A 19,911-nucleotide genomic window follows, 5' to 3' on the forward strand; every position below is an offset into this window, starting at 1 on the left:
CCAAGATTATACCCCAATGCTGACTGACCCAGACGCAGCAAAGAAGGAGAATTCTGATTGGCAGAACGTTAGAAAATCCAGGGGGCTTTTCTTCCTTTTAGGCCTGGGATAGGGAAAGACATGACAGGTGACAGAAAGGGGGTTGCAGAATAAAACAGAACATCAGAAGAAAAGGAAGTAATGAAGCGGCAGAGAGAACAGGTGATGTTAAGGGGAAGGCAAAATGGTACACTTTATCCAAGAGGGTAGTGGGAAAGCACGTGCCATCAGCAGAAGAGAGTTTAGTCAAGACATAAGAATCAGACTAGATGGTTTAGGGTATCTGGAGATTTCCATGTGGGTGCAAACAGCGGCTTCTGTCTATATCAGGGCTGGTCTTTTGCTTTGCCCCTTAAAGAACTTGATTTTCTGAGTTCAATCAGGACCGACCAATGCCAACTGAAAAACTATAAAGAGAAGTCTAACTGTCAATGGGACTCAGCTCATTCTCAACCCAAAAGGTCTAATGTCTGGGCAAATCGGTTTAATACTCAGAAATTCTGAAGAGAGGGAATTAAATCACTCGACCTACTGTAACAAGACAACACTAGCCTGTTCACACATTGATGCTTCTGCTGCCTGTTCAGGGTGCCCTTTAAACATTAACTACATTTTTAACTCTTCTTTTTTAGTATTCCTTGTGGCTGCCACACACGCCTAGCGGTACAACAATATTTCTTTCTAGCGGGTACGTCCATGATTCTGAATAGTCATGTATTTCAAAAATGGACTGGATTTTATAGTAGCCCAGAAATGCGGGCTGAGACATACCTAACCAATCACAGTCAGTCAAGAGGAAAAATCTAAAAGGTAGATGGGAAAAGCAGTTAAGCAGAGCTTGCAAATCTTTGGGCCAACTGCAGTTTGTGGTTTTTAAATTTTTTCCTCTGCATAGTGTTTTTTTTTCCCCAGAAAAACCTCTGTAAACAACATCTAAAAATCAATAAAGTGCACATAATGGTGAATGGTTACAATATTGAAAATGCTAACACGGATAAGCACTTCTCCCTAAAGCTCAATTAATTAATAAATATTTAATATTAATCTATAAAACAAAACAATGGCTAAATATAAACCATATCAGTTATAAAATCTGGTAGCAGACGACAAAATTCTTAGGTGGTTTTGCCAACAAAAAAAAAAAACCATAAAAATGTGTACATTATTTGCCATGATGCATTAATCTTTCTCCTGGGAATTCAACCCAAAGGAACAGTCCAAAGATGAAAGATGCTACCTGACAAAGATATTAATGGCATTTTATTTATAATAAGCAAAAGCCCTGGAAACAACCCACATAATCAACAAATGGAAAATGCTAATATAATGTATTATTAATTCAGTGGATTAGTTACACATCTGTTAAGGGCGCCTGGGTGGCTCAGTCCAGTGAGCGTCTGACTTTGGCTCAGGTCATGATCTCACTGCTCATGAGTTCAAGCCCCACATAGGGCTCCGTGCTGACAGCTCAGAGCCCGGAGCCTGCTTCGGATTCTGTGTCTCCCTCTCTCTCTGCCCCTCCCCCGCTCATGCTCTGTCTGTCTCTCAAAAATAAACATTAAAAAAATATACACATCTGTTAAATTTATACATTCATGAAGACTCTAGAAACAGGAAAACTATACCTAGTGGTATATGTGGGGAAAAGAGCAGAATAAAAAGTGTTCTCGCACTATATTATTGTATGAGCATTACTCTATACAAAGAGCGTGTTTATAGTTAGTTGCACAGTTAACAGAAAATTTAGAAAGAATATAAAAGGCAGTGGCTATGCTATCATGGTAGAACAACTGCTGTCAAGATTCGTGATGCATTTTAAAAACCAAACTATGGTTGTTTTAAAAAATGGGCTTCAGTGTGATACCCACAGTCGTAAGAGTCAAGAATTATGGGTCCTCATCCATATGTCACGGATACCTCATCACAAGCAAAGTATGCGTTTGTGAGACCAATGTCCTCAAAATGGCAAAGAAGAGAAGACGATGGGTCATTCACAAATGTACTTGTGAAAAAATGTACTTGTATTTGGTAACTGAGCACACAAGCAAATCAGAGTGTGTTGCCTACACTTTCCTTGGGGATCTGCAGCAAAGACGTGAGGGAAATTAAGTGGGTTTTTGCTCCTGCCCTCTTTATAAACAACCTCAAGCAACTCACGGACATCGGCAAACACGTACTAATTACTATAGGATCAACACACTGGATTGCAAGAACCGCAAATTTGTCCTACGTCTACAAAAGCCATGGGTTGCGTTCAACATTCAATGTTGGTGAAAGACAGATGGATGCAGGTATGTTACAACAGTCTGGTAGTCACAGGCCTCCTTAAGTAAACAACTACCATGTTTTGTCTGACAATCACCCATCAAGTTAAGTCATGTATCTTCGTCTCTTTGGGCTGATACATTAAAATACCACAGGCTGGGTAGTGTATAAACAACAGAAATGTATTGCTCATAGATCCGGTGGCTGGAAGTCTGAAATTAGGGTACCAGCATGGTCTGGCGAGGGCACTCTTCCAGATCACAAACTTCTCACTGCATCCTCAAATGGCAGGAGGGACCAGAGAGCTCTATGAGGTCTCTTTTAAGAAGAATTTTTTTAACGGTTATTTATTGTTGAGAGACAGAGAGAGACAGAGCACAAGCAGGGGGAGGGTCAGAGAGAGAGGGAGACACACAGAATCTGAAGCAGATTCCAGGCTCTGATCTGTCGGCACAGAGCCCGACGCGGGGCTCGAACCCACGAACCCAGAGATCGTGATCTGAGCCGAAGTCGGATGCTTAACTGACTGAGCCACCCAGGTGCCCCTATGAGGTCTACTTTAAAAGAGCACTAATCCCATTCATGAGAGCCCCACCCTTGTGACCTAATCACCTTCCAAAAGTTGCATATGAATTTCAGGGGGGGGCGGTGGTTGGGGTGCCACATTCTGACCATAGCACCACATCAGTGGATGCCAGTGGTAGGCCAACATTCAGGCTTGGAGGAAAGGAAAATGGAAGAGGAAGGAAGAAAGTACTGGAAACAGGGTACCATTGTACAGGGTCCCATAGGTGGGACCTTCAAGCCAGAGCCAAACACTATGTACCTATGTAATACATTCACACCCTTCGCCTCGACTCTCCCACAATCCAGTGAAGCAGAACACACAGCAAGTGTAAGTGCTTCTTTTGTCTTTAAAACTATAAGCAGCTTAAGAAACCATTTACAATGAGCAGGACAACCTTTGAGAAGAGCTCAGGAGTAACCTCCTTTTTATAAATACAACCTAGATACGTAACGATTCAGTATAAACCAGCATCCTATCTTACTGCACTGATTTTTTTTTAAGTTTCTGAAATTACTTGGTTTCTTCTGTATTAACATCCTTACCCTTACCTACTTTGAGCCTCAGAATCCAGTTTCCCCAAATGATTTACCTGTTATGAAAGCACAACTTCAGGGGCACCCGGGTGGCTCAGGCAGTTAAGCAACTGACTTTGGCTCAGGTCATGATCTTGGGGTTTGTGGGTTCAAGCCCCACGTCGGGCTTTGTGCTGACAGCTCGGATCCTGGAGCCTGCTTCAGATTCTGGGTCTCCCTCTCTCTCTATCTGCCCCTCTCCTGCTCGTGCTCTGTCTCTCTCTCAAGAATAAACATTAAAAATAAATAAACAAATAAATAAGCAAAACTTCATAAACCAATGAGTCCTCACCTTCCAAAGAAATTTGCAAAGAATTCCCAGAAGACGTAATGTAATTAAATTGTAAATTAAATACACAAAATGTAATTAAATTGAAATAGGAAAATATTTCAGGAACAAAACCCCAGAGACCTTCACGGCAAATCTATTCAAAGTCCTATGTCTTCAAAAGTAACCTGAGTCTTGATATTCACACAATTAACATTCTAAATATTCCTGCTCTGAACATCCTGCAGTCAGCAACTACTACTGTTCAAATAAACTCGGCTTCACACACGGATGTCTGGTTCACACATCATCTTGCTTCTCCCCCACTTGGACTTGCTTCCCACTGAGCTGTAATATTTCTTACAAGCTTTACCAGGCTGTGTCTCAAAACACAGAGAATGGGTTTCTCAGTTCAGAGGATTTTTGACATTCCTCTGCTAAATGAGGTGGGAGGCATTTGCATTGCAGTGGTAGTTGCAAAATCCAGCTATCGCTCCCAAATCTCAGCACCACTTCCCATCCCAACACTCTCTCTGTCTCTCTGTCTCTCTCTCTCTCTCTGTGTCTCTAGGAGCTCTGGATTCAGTGGCCTACACATTTCTCTTATCTGCTCTGCAAGTCTACCTTGCCTTTGCTGGGATGTCTCAGAGCTTCATATGAAGAAATGTAACCAAGGTTATTTATGGGTAGGTCTAGATAACACTATTTCTAAACAGAAGCCAAAGACAAGTATACCCAGCGGGCAACATGACACTTGTAAAGTAAACCAAGTGAGAGGATACGGTTGGTAATAAAAAGTTTTAGTTTACAGTTTGAGGGGGAAAGCTATAGGAAAATCTGCTTCTTAGGTTTCAGTGGGTATTTTCTGCTATCTAAGCCATACGGCCATAAGAGAATCTGAAAACCATGGAATTAAAGTTATCCAATGTTAGGCAACAGGATAATCAATACATCCGCCCTCCTAAGACTTAAAATTTGTAACAAAATTCAGCAATTTAGATTTGGCCATTTACCCAGTTGGTTTGGCCAAATGGTTTGGCCATTTACCCAGTTCCACAGTAATTATTACTTATGATTTGACTCCAAGATAAAAATTATAAAACCTCGTATCAGTTTTCATTTTATTTTTGTCACTGTTTTGTTTTCACATAAGAGTAAAGATGTATTTCAGTAAGATACAGTATAGTAAGAAAAATATGAGACCAAGGAAACAAAGAAAGGATGAAAATGACCTTTCTTTTTGTTTACAATGGCTTTCAGAAACCAGGAAAGAAAATGATAGATGGCCTTTGTTTTATTCAACTAAAGAGGTAAATAACAATATGTTCTGAAAGTTTGTCTTAAAATACCATCATTAGTAATTACAAAAATCAAACTGTAAACAATTACGAAACCAACAAAATGAAGATTGCAAAACCCAGCACTAGCAGAATAGGAGGAACACTGGATACTTAAATATTAATGACAGTACTATAAACTGATAGTCTTTCTAGAGAGCAATCTGGCCACCTGTAACAAGATCTACAAGCAATTCATGCTCTCTGACTCAGACAGCCTACTTTGGAAACCATAGCCCAAGAAAATATTCTCCAAGTAAATAAATGTAATTTGTTCCACGATGTTTGTAACAATGCTATTTACAATGGTGAAAACTGGAAACAATCCAAATACCAAACATTAGGGAACAGTTACGTCAATGATGGTATAAAAAATGGATCACCGATCCCTACCCTTTGGTCCCTTCCTGTAATGTCCCCCTCTACGTCCCGGCGACTTGCCTGGGAATCCTGTGGGGTGAGTGTAGGCCCCTGACTCATTGGGTCTTTGGCTTGGCCACGTGATATACTTTGGATAAACTGGACATGAGGAGACAACATATTTGCCACCTCCAGACAACAGTTCTAAGTGGGACTGCATGCTTCTCACCATATTCCTGTGATCAGCCTCGAGAACAGAATGTCCCGGATGGGGGCTGTCCTTTAGCCTGGGTTTCTGAGTGAGAAGACAGAGGAGCAGCACCAAGCCCAGTCAAGCCACCAAGAGCCGCGGCACATGCACAGCACTCGCCTAACATGGACGAGGAGCAAACGTTTGCTGTTTTAAGCCACTAGGATGTTGGAACGCTTTTCATAACCATAGCAAGAACTATGACAATACAATAGTCCTCAAAATACAGCAAGTTATAGGAAAACATATATTTGAAATAAGCTTGTGAAAACGTAGAAGACAATAAAAAGCAGATACCAATGACATTGAGATAAAAATAAGGCACGAAGTTAACTTAGAAGGATGTAATAGTTTCTAATTACAGCAAAACCTTGGTTTGCAAGCATAATTCTTTCCGGAAACAAGCTTGCAATCCAAAGCACTCGTATATCGAGGCGAATTTCAAGAACCACTGGTTCAGTTGTGATCATGTGACATTTGAGGGCACGTGCTACTCATACTGCAAGACGTCGCTCTTTATCAAGTTAAAATTTATTAGAAATGTTGGCTGGCCTTGCAGAACACTCACAGAACAAGTTACTCACAATCCAAGGTTTTACTGTGTTACTTTCTATCAATGAAATATGTACTCATATAGATCTTTAAGTCTCTTTTATTTTTTTATCTTAGAGAGAGCGCAGGGGAGAGGGAGAGAGACAGAATCTTTTTTTTTTTTTTTTTAATTTTTTTTTTTCAACGTTTATTTATTTTTGGGACAGAGAGAGACAGAGCATGAACGGGGGAGGGGCAGAGAGAGAGGGAGACACAGAATCGGAAACAGGCTCCAGGCTCTGAGCCATCAGCCCAGAGCCTGACGCGGGGCTCGAACTCACGGACCGCGAGATCGTGACCTGGCTGAAGTCGGACGCTTAACCGACTGCGCCACCCAGGCGCCCCGAGAGAGACAGAATCTTAAGCAGACTTCACACTCAATGCAGAGTCTGACACGGGCTCAATCCCATGACCCTGGGATCATGACCTGAGAGCTGAAATCAAGAGTCCAACGCTCAACAGACTGAGCCAAACAGGCACCCCTAATTTCCTTTCAAATGCTACCTTTATGTAAACATATCTTCAATAATTCTATTCATATCATATTCGTGATAGCAATAATTCGAACGCACCTTTTTCTGTATTAAATGATGTAAAGACTAGTGAACACTTGCATCAAAAGTGAACCTACTGTGCGGATTATTATTCAGTCTTTGAAAGTATCAATTTAGAGCTCATTCAATTCTTTTGTCAGACTCTAAGAAAGGGAACTATAAGAAACAACAACAATAACAACAAAAGACAAAAGCAAGACTTATTTGCTGGGATAATCTACTTCCTAGGCAGAAAGCAAGATCTGAAAGAATATCAGCATTTGATAATAAAGTGTTACCTTTCAATTTGCCTTCACGACCTATGTTTAAAATTCCACTTGCAGGATTCAAGAATCTCAAAAAATGTTCATCATAAGAAACAATCTGATAGACATTTGCCATAAAATAAATTCAATGAAAATAAGGTATTAATGTGAAGATCCTCCCTATCATCTTCTGTGGGATAGCAAGAAATTTAAATGTGTGTATTTTCAGTAATAAAAAATAAATAAAAGGGGGCGCCTGGATGGCTCAGTCGGTTAAGCATTTAAAGCGTCCAACTCTTGATTTCAGCTCAGGTTATGAGCTCACAGTTCCTGAATTCAAGCCCCATGTCCGGATCTATGCAGACAGTGCAGAGCCTGCTTGGGATTCTCTCTCTCTCTCTCTCTCTCTCTCTCCGGTGCTCAAGCTCTCATTCTCTCAAAAAGAAAGAAAGAAAGAAAGAAAGAAAGAAAGAAAGAAAGAAAGAAAGAAAGAAAGAAAGAAAGAAAGAAGCTTAACTACAACTATAAAAATATATCCATTTGTGAGCAAAGACTAAAATATGAAAAATATGAAAAAATTTTAAATAGCTAGAAATAGACTTGTAGGTACTTGTATGGTACTTGTAGGTACCTGTACTTGCTATGAAATACATCAATGTCTCTCAGTTAAAAAGCCATCAGAAGTGAGCTTCAAGTTTCTAAAATCAAGTTCTGATAAGTATCTTCCTCAGTAAGGCAACCTTGGACTAGTAAACAAAGTGTATCAAACATAACGTCAGCATTTCTTGATTACGTGAGATCATTCTCAGGAACACCAATTGTGCATATTCCCTAAGTCCAAGATGATTGATTACCTGCCAGTACTGGGGAGGAGAATGTATGCCCTCCACAGACCCTCAACCAAAATAAAGAACTGCTCTGGATCCATTCTAAGGAATGTTGTCTCTCTTGCCTTTGGGAGGCAGTGATGCAGAATGGTTACAAGTACGAGCTCTGGATTCAGGCCCAGATTTGCCTCTCAGCTCCATCATTGACTAGTATTTGCATGCCAATGGTGTGACACAGAAAACTAGTACTTACTAGTTGTGGGATCCTGTCCCTTAGCCTTTCTAAGCCCTGGTTTTCTCATCTACAAAATAAGTCTGTGAGAGCGCTTACTTCAGAGTTGTTGTAAGGATCAGAAAGATAATCCACATAAGTGCTTGACAAAGTACTTGCGCACCGTAAGTAGTAAATAAATGCCAGCTAATACTAGTCTCCGTCTGGTGGTCATCTAAGGTGTCATCAGCCTTGCTCCTTACCATCACCAATAACTACTGCTAATTTCTCCAGCCACTGGCCCCAGGTCCTCTAAGGCACCCCTCCAAACGAGGCCTCCCAGGAATAATCTGATTCCTATCGATAGCAGTGCTATCCAAAAGAAATGTAATGTGGACCACGAATGCAAGCCACACAGGTTATTTTTAAGTTTCTAGTCGTCACATTTAAAAAGCAACGCACAAGAAATTAATTCTAATAGACTTTATTCAACTCAATATATCCAAAATATTATTTCAACATGTAATCAATTTTAAAATACTACGTTGTTTTTACATTCTTCTCCTTCTTCTTCCCCCCCCTTTTTTTTTGTACTAAGTCTACAAACTCTGGTATGTATTTGAGACTTACGTCTGCCTGAACTCAAATGAGGCACATTTCAAATGCCAGTCAAATGGGGCCAGTAGTGACATTATTAGTTTGCTTATTATTTGAAAGATTATAACCACAGAAAGACATCCCTTCCTTGAAAAACATCAAAAGCCATTTACTGAACAAACTGATGGACGGAAGAAAGGAAAGAAAGAGAGAGGAAGGGAGAAAAAACAGATGTTCCTGACGAGCACAGACCTGTGGGCCTAATGTCATGCTTAGGAGCTTGATCTATGGGGCCAGAGAGAACAGGTTCAAATCTCACTTCTTCCACGAACTAGCCACAAGACTTTCACAAATAACCTCTTCACCTCCCGTATTTCTCGGGGACAAGCTATGGATAAAAATAACATCTCTTTCATAAGATTGTTATGAGTTTAAAGGTTGTAGAGGGAAAGGAGTTTCCATACATAAAGCTCTGCTTTGTAAAAAGGTTGCAAATGGGGACAGGAAACAAATGATGACGGGGATACAGAGCACATTACCTTGAGGTAATAAAGGGGCCATGGTAGAGGAAAAACTGATCATGTTATAGCCACAACGCCTTTGTTAAAAACGCCCCGTTACACAAAACAACTTAAACAGTGGCAGCTATTAATAAAATGATTGCAATGACTTTTCTGAAGCCCTCAATGGTTTATACCTCGTTAGCCTGCCTGCTTTCTTCTTGGCAGGATCACAAGCAAGGGGGGAACAGGGGGAGGAGGGGAGGAGGGGAGGAGGGGAGGAGGGTTGATTGCCAGAATTGGGAAAAACCAAGATTTTTCAGTAGTGCCAGCTTCTGGCCTCAATTAGACAGGACCACTGACTACGCCTAAATCTCTCCTTGAAGGATGTGGTTCCTATAGTGCCGTGAATGTAATCTGAATACTACTCTCGGCCGCATCAATACATAAAACTAGACGAGATGTTTACTGTTCCTGAAACTTTCCTGAAAGGTAGTTTTGTGAACAGATTCCTGATATTTTGTTTTAAACCTGCTCTTCTCCTGTGCTCCCATCCCTCCAAGTAAAAATCCAATTAATTAAAGTTTTTAAAAAGTTAGGTCTGGTCGGCTGATGAGGATTTTAGATATTTATCCATCTTAATAATCTAAGTCACTGTACTCTAATTTATGTTGAGTTTCTTAGAGATAACAGTCAGGACTTCTCTATTCCAGGGACCTTCTAAACCAAACTTCCTCTAGAGAGAAATAATCAGTGTCCCTCGAGATTACATGTGTCTCATAAAAGCAAATTAAAAAAAAAAATAGGTCCTTACTAAAATGAATTCAGCTTTGACACACTTTTGTTTACTGCAAGACTTCTTGGGAGTCTTTAACAAATTCACATACACAGATTTCAAAGTGCTATGCTCATCCACTATTACCATTTTACCAGCCTACAAAAGAGAAAAATAATAATATGAATTGAGAATCAAATGATAGGGAGAGAGCCTAATTATCCCATGGAAATAGACATCCTTTACAGATCTTTGCACTGAACTTCTGGCTTGACGTGCTGCTGTGCTGTGCATTTCTCCCTTTTATCATCCCTGATAAATATCAATCTTGAATACATATATAGTAATTAACCCATCAGGACCCTCCAAATGAAGACAATTTATTAGAAAGGGAGGGAGAAAGAAAGGAAGAGAAGGGAGCAGAGAGAGGAAGAAGGAAGGAGGGGGGAAACTCCTTTGAATAACTTAGTGTAAACATCACTTCATATTCACAGCAAAGCTAAATGCCTAAACACTTTCATCAAGATGAAGGGACATGAAATACACACTTGTACCTAACCTACTACTTGGAAAATAAGCCTCATTTTGAAAACAACCAAACAGCTGCTCCGCAGAAGCCAGCGCAATTCATCCTTTCCAGACTTTATTTTTAGATGCCTCTTAAGCAAAACAATAATTTTCTAAAGAAGATCATTAAGATCCGTAGATGCCATCTCATTATATTAAAGTTTTAACTCGTTTCATATCAGTCCCACGTTTCCCTCATAAATCACATAATTATCTAATATTCCATAACAAATTCCTTGCCTTTGAATAAAAGAACTGATAGGACCTTCTGTAAATGGGCAGATTTTAAAACAGTACAATCTACACAGAATGTTAGTGTAACCCATGGATTTCATTTAAACACAGAGAGTCGAAAAATCAGCCCCGTTTTTTTAAATGATAACTTGGAGACTTGCGTATGTCTAAAAAAAAAAAAAAAAAAAAAAGTACCTTCATCATCTAATGCACATTTCACAAAATGAATAACGAAAAAGAATATGCTTAATAGATCACAGGATTTCATTGGCAGAAGAGAATGCTAATTGCCTGCTGGAGTCTTTAATGAAACCTAATTGCTGGCTGGAGCTGCCACCACTGACCCTGGTAACAGACTAGTACACCCTTCATAAACCTAATGCAGCATAATCCTCCTTCATTACGGTTATTATAGCTCTGCAGTGGGACACGTCTGCCACAAAAATAAACTCTGCTGCCTCTTCTCTAAATGCATGTGTCACTTCTCCATCCCAGAGTAAGTAAGCGTTGATGGCAGAAATCACCCTTACAACAAGAGGTACCACTTCACAGCCCAGATCTACTCCCAAACTTAGACTCACACCCACCCTGGGGCCCTACTACACAAACCACCAGCATGCTCCATGGCCATGGGGTAGAAGGCACAGGGCTAAAAAACAGGAAGAAGCCAAAAGAAGCAAATCACCACCCAACACCATAAGGCAAATAGGAAAAGTAGAAGAAATTATTATTATTTTTTTAAACCTGAGTTTGATTTAGGAATTCCACATGTAAACCCATTCAATTGACAGCCTATAGTTCAGATATTGAGCCCAAGAGATTGTCCCTTCAACGTGCTTTGAAGTTTTTTTGGAAATACTTAAACACACACACACACACACACACACACACACACACACACACACACACTTCAATTGAACACATTAATCTTACTTCTTCTACTCAACAATTCCCCCAACCTGTTACTCTGCAGCAGGTGCTAAGACCCCAAAGAGAAGTAAATCACAAAACATATCCTTGAAGCGCTCACGACTTTGGGGAGAGGGATGAGCAAATGACCATAACACAATGTAATACGTATCAGGAAAGAACGTGTGACGCATGAGGAAGACGGTTCAAAGTGGCAATGCACTCTCCTGATGATAAAAAGGGATTGTGATGCAAAACATCTCCGAAGACAAAAGAATCATACTAGACATTAAAAAACAGAGATTATTATGTGACCAGGTGTGACAGAGAATTTAAGGGAACAGTTGTGGTAACAGTAGGAGTCAAAGCCACAAGGTTTCAAATGTGAGAAATGTTTGCAGAAAGATGACAGGGAACCAAGAACGGCAGAGGCTAAATAAAGTCAGGTTAGGTGGAAACAAGAGCATGTGTCTTTTTTGTTTTTTTTTTTAAATGTTTATTTATTTTGAGAGAGAGCAAGAGAGAGCACGAGTGGGGGACGGGCAGAGAGAGAGGGAAAGAGAATCCCAAGCAGGCTCCAAGCTGTCAGCACAGAGCCCGACATGGGGCTCGATCTCACAAACCAGGAGATCATGACCTGAGCTGAAACCAAGAGTCAGACACTTAACCAACTGAGCCACCCAGGGGCCCCAAGTGTTTGAGTCTTGAATGCTCTGCTAGGGAGTCTGCATTTAACCGTGGGCAATTTTGTGTGTTTTTTAAACTAGGTATTTAAAAAAAATTTTTTTTAATGTCTATTTATTTTTGAGAAAGGGAGAGAGACAGAGCACAAGCAGGAGAGAGAGATGGAGACACAGAATCCAAAGTAGGCTCCAGGCTCTAGCTGTCAGCACAGAGCCCGATGCAGGGCTTGAACTCACGAACCGTGAGATCATGACCTGAGCCGAAGTCAGACGCTTAACCAGCTGAGCCACCCAGGCGCCCCATAAACTAGGTATTTTAGACCTACAGGAGAATATAGTAAACATACATGTTCCCACCACCCAGCTTGGGAAAAAAAAACAATAGCACATCACATCTCAGCCCTCACCTCCACCCCATGCCCCACCCCCTGTATTTAGTGTTTATCCTTCTGGTGTTTCCTTATACTTTTACTACAGACACACAAGTATCTCTAAACAATATAAAGTGGCAAGACAGATTTCAAGCAGGGGAGAGAAAATATCAGACGCGTTCAAAACAAGCCTCTTGTAATGCAGGGGGTGGACCGGCCTCCACAGCTGGCAGCAGTGGGGCAGGCGACAGAAAGGTGTCGAGATAGCTGTCGTCGCTGAAGGGCTGTCATAATGAAGAGAGAAGGGGCAGCCTCAGCCTTGGAGGCCATTCCTGGGGCAAGGAGGAAGCAGACCCGAATGAACCAGCAGAAGAAAGGCCAGAGTCCGCGCTGAGCCCTAGGCAGGGTGTGGGGAGGAGTGGGGCAGGTGGCTGGCTCTGGCTAACACCAAGGAGGGGAATGAGGCAGATCAGCCAGGCCACAAAGCACAACCTGGTAAGTGCCAGGAGCACTGGGGCAGGAGGACCTGACCCGGGAATGAGCTGGGGGTAGGCTGCCCAGGGCGGCGAGTCTCAAGGGATGGTTTTGACAGGCAATGCTGAGTGTGAGGATTCCTGGGCAGGGTAGCAGCATAACCATAGGTGGAAGAAATTATTGGGCCTGTTCAGGAAGCAGCTGCAGCTCGACAGAACCCCGGGGAACAGTGGGACATAAATCTGAAGAAATCAGAAGACCATTTGGGGGATTATTCATGGAGAACCTCAAATATCAAGATGACGTGTGTATCGTGTGTACACGTAATTCATAATCAATTTCACTTTCACGACCATGAAATCTGCCTTAATCCCTCTTACTCGGGAACTAACATGATGGCAACAGCCAATCCTGTGATTTGGGGGATAATATCAAAGATACCATTGCTACTTACGACAGTTCTACATGCAGGACAGGCTGTCTTGGCTAAAGGCAGGGAGGCTGGCAATTCTGCTGTGACAGTGTCGGAGCATCTCTCTCGCATATTAAAAACTACAAACTCAGGGGCGCCTGGGTGACTCAGTCGGTTAAGCGGCCGACTTCGGCTCAGGTCATGATCTCGCGGTCCGTGAGTTCGAGCCCCGCGTCGGGCTCTGTGCTGACAGTTCAGAGCCTGGAGCCTGTTTCAGATTCTGTGTCTCCCTCTCTCTGACCCTCCCCCGTTCATGCTCTGTCTCTCTGTCTCAAAAATAAATAAACGTTAAAAAAAAAATTAAAAATAAATAAATAAATAAATAAATAAATAAAAATAAAAACTACAAACTCAGAGGTTGAATAATGAGTAATTCTGCCTCTTCCTCTTTAATATCAGGTACAAAGTGCGTAGCAAGGAAGTGATGCATATTCTAATAAATGTACCTAAACCTGCAAAAACAATTTTGTTTTATGCCTTAACCTCCCCGTGTTCCCACTTGTGTGATATGTACATTCCCTTCATCCCTGGGTTTGAAAAATGAGGGGAAAAAATGATCACATCTTCAAAAGTTTCCAAGTAAAGCAAAATAACTAGGTTCTTAAGAACCAGAGCATCAATAACTTCAGGAAACAGCTTAGGGATGTGACTCATCTCCTTAAGTAACAAGTAAGATGTGTATAATGTGTAGATACTGATGTATATCATGCGTATGAACTGATGCCTGTTTAATTTTTAAAATCACATACAGTCATTAACATGACGTCACTTTCCCAGAGCACTGAACGTCCTATCAGAGAATAAGTAATAAAACCTCATCCCATCCTCTGAATAATAGAAAGAATAATTGTACCCACTTCACAGGGTCACTGAAAAATTTAATAAAATCATTTCAAGTGCTATGAATGCTGGGATGGAATCAGCAGCAATACAGGTAAGCCATGGCGACTGGTGTCCTACATCCACATAGGATGGAGATTCTGGTTCTGAACCAACTAAATGGGGTTCCTGGTGGAGAAGCTTGTAACTCAGTAGAGGAGACAAGGAGACAAACACATATGATATGATGAGACACAACTTGCCAACACAGGTAAGTGCAAAGTGCGTTAGGACTATAAAGAAAGGAATGCCAGTGGTGGGAAGGAATGTCAGGGAAGGTGACGCTCTAGTGGAATGCATAGGGGCCACACAGGTAGGAAAGGGGAGAGGTCAGTCGGGTGAGAGTATGACTGAAGAAGAGGGGAATTAACCGTCACCAAGTCTCAGGTCGCTAGCACAGAGAGAAGGCACGGCAGATGGGAATGGAAAGGCAGTCATGGGGTAAAGAAGCCTCATCACACAGGTAATAAGAATCAAGAGAATTTAAATACTTGTTTTGTTTTGTTTTGTTTTGTTTAAAAAAAAAAAAACCTCTTTGGGAAAGGAAAGAGTAGATGAAGGATTTATGAAAGGCAACCTCTGAAGCTCTTGCATGATCCCAAGAGGCAGTGGGGATGGAGGGATGGGAGCAAAGTGAAGATATTTTGGAGACGCAAATTCTAAGGTTCATTATTGGGGTTTACAAGCAGAAGTTGAGGGGTGCTAAGAGCGTGGTGTTGAAGAGAACTCCAAACGCCGGCTTTCGGCAGCTAACTCAACAGATGGCAGGGTCACAGACGCTGTTCAGTTTGACACAGGTGGAATTTGGATGCCCAGAGACATAGAAGCACCAGGTAAACCAAACTGTTTGGAAACCAAGCAGAGGGGGGTCTGGACTGGCAATGAGAACCAAGCAGATCCACCGAAATGGAAACATGTCGTTCATGCTCTCCTGGGCCGGACTGGGGCTAAGTGGTTGTTAAGTGACTCCAGGCCTCTCCAGAGCCCACAGACTACCAGCAACAGGACCATTCAAACCAGTATGGTAAAAATCTTAAGTGACTATGAGCCTGAGGACAGGGCTGGACGGACTCCTTAGCTCTGTGATTCTCAAAATGCAGCTGGTCAAGGACCAGGACTGTTAGCATCATGGGAGTTCCTTAGAAACACAAATTCTTAAACCCCACCCCAGACCTACTGCCTCTTCTAGAAGCTGGAGTGGGCATGGAGAATAGCAATCTATGTTTTAACAAGCCCTCCGGGTGATTCTGGTGCCCACTGGAGTTTCAGATCTACTACTGCCTTAGCTAATGCCCCAATTACTTGAGTGGAAAGGAGTGTGAAAAAAAGAATTCCCAGGAAATAGGTTTCTAAAGACTTGAGGAAATTACGTGTAAGGAAAGGATAAAGCATTAGGAACTTGTGCTAATTTCCAACACCGAGGGAGTTTTCCCTGTGAGCTAAAAGTTTGTAAGGCAAATTAGATCAAAGCAAGTGGCCCACACAATAAAGCTTCCTAATTTAGTAATGTGGTTCAGTACTAAAATTTCAAACATCACAAATGTGAAGAAGATATTCTGCTCGTCAGAGGATGCCACACCATCAGCCGATCTCTTTCTCGTTTCCTCATCAGACGCCTCCCAACATCAAGCATTTATGGGATGGCCACCTAGGGTTACAGGATCTCTGGATATGCAATAGCCCTCTGGGTCAAGCTAACCAACCACGCTCAGGACGAAACCTTTGAGCAGGACCTAATTTAGTCCTCTAAGGAACTAAGCTAAATTACCCACGTTATCAAACTTTACGCACAAAATTGATCTAACAATGGCCACAGTATGTTTTTGTCCAGAAGCAAGGACATTGAAACAGATCAGACAAAGACAAAACCAAGCCAAGAAATACAGAACCAACAAGAAAAAGGGAAAGGAAATTAAAACAATGTCAATTGCCATTTATAATCCAACTAAGATGTATAACCACCCCTAGCCCACAAGGACTATTACCTTTTATCCAGAGATGCTCTAAACCCTCATCTACAAGCATTGCCTCATATCCTTTCATTCAGAATTATAAATAAATCAAGAGATTATTTTTATAATCAATGTGCATGTAATGCATGGCAAAGGCATGGCTGGTCTGGGGAACGCGGACTTCCTCTCCCCTCCTGGCGCAAAAATCCCAGCCAGACCTGCATTTTTCCTGGGCTTTCTCCCCCTGACCTCTCAATGGGGTACTCACTCTCATGACCTTCTGGCCTACATGCAATCCATCCACACTGGGGATTTAACCAATTCTTGGCTATAACAACCCATTCTGCTTCAGGACCACGTATTACACGCTACAAACCTGCTCTACTGATGTTTTCCAAGCTGTTCCTTTCTTCTAACAGTCCCTCCTGTTGGGAGGTTGATATGAAGATCAATGAGTTAATGTTTGTCAAATACTTTAGGCTTCTCAGATGAAAGGCAACATTAAAGTTCAAGAGACCTGAGCTGGCATTACACTAGAGGTGTTGCAGTTGACTCTATATTTGGGCTTCAAAGAAGGAAAGAAATCAAGGCTGCAAAGACACTCCTTTGTGAAGATTGGCTAGCTTCTGCATTCTTGCTAAAATAAAGGCAGGCAGATTTGTTCTCAACATTCTTTAATTAACTGGACCCCAACATTAGAAATACAAGGATCTTTACATTAACACCGGACCCTTGTTTTCGTAAGTGGTATACAGGGAAAAGGATTCTTTTCCCTGCCCTTCTCTAAGTGGCTTTTCCTTCCCAAGCTTCCCTACTGTCTGATCATGCAATTCTCAACCTCCTCCTACATAAGGGGCCACATGAAAGCTGCCAGCCAACACATTTGCTTTGAGCCAACAGACCAAAAAAAAAAAAAAAAAAGAAAGAAAATAAAAGGTCAAAGACAAAGCTTTATGTGTATGTTGGCATGCATGTGAACTCAGGCTACTGGAAAAAAAAAAATGACACAAAGAGCACATTCATGGCCACATATAACTCCTCAAACATATAAATAGCCATCCTTGACCCAACACCTACTCTGTGCAAGTCACTACGTCAGGAAGGGAACATAGAGCATCGCATTGAATTCACAAATACCCTGGCAAGTCAGGTACCACTGGCCCCACCTTGTAGATGAAAGAACGGCACTCCAAAGGGCTGCAAAGTTTGGCCAATGTTACACAGCTGAAAAGAGGCGGAGCTGGAATTCAAACCTAGCTACATTTCAAACTCCCAAAGCTGGATCCCCTACTCCATCCAGCACACTGATAGACAGGAAAGCTGTAGAACTTGGTACAGACCCCTTGGACTGCTCAGGAAGCACTGAGGTGTGTGTGTGGGGGGGGGGGGGCTGTGTGGCTCAGTCATCTTGATTTCTGTTCAGGTCATGATCTCATGGTTCATGAGATTGAACCCCGCATCGGGCTCTGTGCAGACAGTGCAGAGCCTGCTTGGGATTCTCTCTCTTCCTCTCTCTGCTGCCTGCCCCCCTCCCCACCATGCTCTAAATAAATAAATACTTAAAAAAAAAAAAAGGAAAAGAAAGAAAGAAGAAGCAGCACTCCAGGGGGTTCAGACAGGGCAGGGTAAATTAAATCAGTAAGGGGAGATCACAAAGTAAATCAGTAAGGGGAGATCTTATTTCAAACATCGGTTTCAATCTCCTCATTACCAAAACTTGTTTTCCCTCGTTCTTTTTTAATCAGCCCAAGCAGTAATGATTTAATTGGCTAATTAAGTATTTCATCTTATCTCTTTCCCTTGCCTTATCTCTAACAAAGTGCACAGCACAGAGCTGAGGCATAGAATGGGTTCCAATCCTACACAACCACTGGTGACTAAGAAATCCAAAGGCAGCATAGCAGGTGAAAAACAACAAGAATATGGAACCCAGGTGGGCTACACTGTACAATCAAAGGGTTTATGTTTGCTTCTCTGGAGAAAAAAAAAAAAAATCTCCATAGTTCTTGACCCCTGGCCCATCCATTCAGGACAGACAGCAGCCCTCCTAAAAATTCTGATTTTTCTCTGAATTATTTAGGTTCTTCCATAGTAAAACCGTCTAACTGTTCTCTTTCCATTCGAGCTGTCCGGCCCACACAGGGTACACACCCCTGAATAACTAAAGTGTGAATAATAACTGTGTTTAAACCAATGACGGAAGGCGGGCAAGTACGGGGATTGGCAAGAAAGGGCTTCCCCTCAGCCATGTCTGTGGTGCAGGTCCCACACCTCCAGTAAAACTCCTGTCAAGGGGCTGTTCTTGAGATAAGAGAAGGTGTTTGTGGAGGGGCTTGGATAAACACTCCAAACTGTACTCTCTCAGCTCTGCCACGTCAGCCAGGCCTCAGCCACTCTGAAAACTGGTACGGTCCCACTTCAGCCCAGGGAAGAGGCACCGCTGAAAGGCAACCCACGTACAGAGTGCTACGGTACAGTGAGGAACCCTCTAGGCAGGATCTGCTGAATCCTGGACCATCAGGCTATACCCCAACTTGCCCGAAGATACTCCTGTTCTTGTAAAGTTTCCGAGAAAGAAAAACTAATCCTTACGACTGTGCTAAAGCAATAGTGGCGTTTCAACGGAGAGAAAAACTGTAACACACACATGACACGTACATGGGCTCCTTCTGCACCTCGCGGCCACCCATTTAGATCAGGCAGAAGAACATCATGTCGCTCAGCCCCCACTCATTAAGGCTATCATTTCCGTGGCACAAGCTTTTAACCCCGTCACCAAAAGATAAGCGGCTTTAATGCAAGGTTCTGTAAAGTTGCAGTATTATCACCTACTGCTGTCAAGTGGCTCTTTAAAAGGGAATCAAGTACCATTCTAATGAAAACAGGCACAGGCCAATTAGTGCCAATTAAAATGTTGATGGTCGCACAACTGCTGCTTGTAGAAACAGCAAGGCATGGAAGGGTGTCCAAAAAGAGAGACTCATAAGAGGGTAACATGCTTCTAGTTTAATTTCTGATATCTATCTATCTATCACACCCCAAAAAGCTGGGGCTATGATCTCTAGTTCAAATAGTCAGCTTTTTGAACTCCTTTTCTGGATGACTCTCACTTTGCACAAGCTGCTGCTTCTTCCTGGAATGCACCCCCCTCATCACTCCTACAGGTAAGCACCACTGTAACCCTGTAAACTCAGGACACACCTCACCCCCTCATCAACAGAACCAAGCCTTCTCTGACTTTCAAAGCACCTCTCCCTCACTACACTATAATTCTTATCAGCCTGTGGGTTTCCTCCAGGAGGCTGCAGTTACAGCTTGCTGAACTACCTTTGTATCCTGTTTCCCTAGCACAGTCTAGAAGCTCAATGCTAGGTTTGTTGAATGAATGGGTGAACTAAGCCATTTTAAGAA

The 19,911-nt window shown here is 42.1% G+C and overlaps 1 protein-coding gene across 2 annotated transcripts in view; it reads right to left on the minus strand.

Annotated features, from left to right (window-relative positions):
* The window catches only part of PTPN14 (protein tyrosine phosphatase non-receptor type 14), a 180,376-nt gene that overhangs the window by 158,981 nt on the left and 1,484 nt on the right, over positions 1-19,911 (minus strand). The window lies entirely within an intron of this gene.

This window comes from Lynx rufus, unplaced genomic scaffold, assembly GCF_022079265.1.
Source record: "Lynx rufus isolate CCGP_SWC_20201006 ecotype Redwood Valley unplaced genomic scaffold, mLynRuf1.p SCAF_15, whole genome shotgun sequence".
Classification (NCBI taxonomy): Eukaryota; Metazoa; Chordata; class Mammalia; order Carnivora; family Felidae; genus Lynx; species Lynx rufus.